The sequence below is a fragment of the Falco naumanni genome, chromosome 4 (genome assembly GCF_017639655.2).
Source record: "Falco naumanni isolate bFalNau1 chromosome 4, bFalNau1.pat, whole genome shotgun sequence".
In the NCBI taxonomy this organism is placed as follows: Eukaryota; Metazoa; Chordata; class Aves; order Falconiformes; family Falconidae; genus Falco; species Falco naumanni.
This window is the reverse complement of record NC_054057.1, coordinates 82,053,562-82,054,937: the sequence shown is the minus strand read 5'-3', so window position 1 is coordinate 82,054,937 and position 1,376 is coordinate 82,053,562.

Genomic DNA, 1,376 nt, shown 5'->3' with positions numbered 1-1,376 from the left:
TGATGGGATCTGGGGGCTTTGTGGCTGGAACCTTTTGTTTCAATATTTATTTCCTCGGAGGTTAATACCTTTTTTCTTTTTAAACGTAACAGCAGGTGAGAGGGAAAAGCGTGGCCTTCAAAATCTGTCAGCATCAAACCAACTAAAGGAACAGGATTATCAAACAGTGGGAGAGAAACAATATTTTAAATTATCATTAAATTATGGAGACAAGCTCTCGAAAGGAGGAGGGCACAAAACGGATCAGCGGCTTCCTCGCACGCACACACACACACACGGGTATGTTCACACGCATTCCTCTTTCTTTCCATAAAGGAAGGGGGGGGGGGGGGGGGGATAATAAATAGCGAGGGGCGTCCTCTGTTGAAAGGGGAAAGAGTTAACAGGTTTTTAAATATTGGAAGTCCCGGCTAATGAAGCAGCCGCGGCCCCAGGTCTGCAGAGCACAGAACCGGGGCGGGCGGCCGCGGGCCCTTCCCGCCCGCACCCCCTCGGGGCTTCCCTCGACGGCGCCGCAGTCCCCGCTCCGGGATGGAGCTGGTGACATATGCAGATGGGGCGCTGATTAATTGTTTTCCATCATTTTCCTTGCTACCGCCGCCCATCCCCAAAGCCGGGGCGTCCAGCCTTGCCTACAAGCGTGGGAGCCACGGCCCTGGCCGGCGCTCCGCCGCTCGCCCTCGGCGGCACAGCGCGGGGGTGCCCCGTTGCCGGGATGGCTGCCCCTACCTCCGGGCCGCCCCCGGGGTTGGGGGGCCCCGGGGTTGCACCCCTCGACGGCACCCCATCCCTGGGCGAGCGGCCGGGCGCCTCCTCCCCGGGGGCAGGGCGCGACTTCTCCCGCCCCAGCCCACCGCACCCCCCTGGAGCACAACCCCCCACACACTCCCCGCCGCCCGAGGGGAGCCCCTGACACGCGTTATTTGCTTACAAGGGGCCCGGAGGCAGCTCAGCCTCCGGGGCTGCAGTCTCGTTATTAAGCAGTTGGGTTTGTTAATATTTCAGGCCTGACCCTGCGCGGAGGATGTGCAGAGCCGCCCTGACCCCAGCCTGCCTCCTTAAAGTACTTTTGTAATCAGCTGTTAACTATACAAATAGCCTTGCTGCTAAGGATTATCAGATAATCGTATTTTATTAACTGTGAGAGGCAGCCTGTAAATATTTAGTTTTATTATCTCGCCGGGTATCAAATATTACTCCAAATTTCCTACTTACGGATTTTGCCCTCCTTCCCCAGCTTGGAAAAGTTGTGCAAGTTTAATTTTTATTATTTATATTTTGAGAGGTGGTAAACATTTCGCTTTGTTTGACTGGAGTAATTGTGTAAATCTTATTAGCAATATGCATATTTACTGTAGTGCTATGCAATGTTAAAT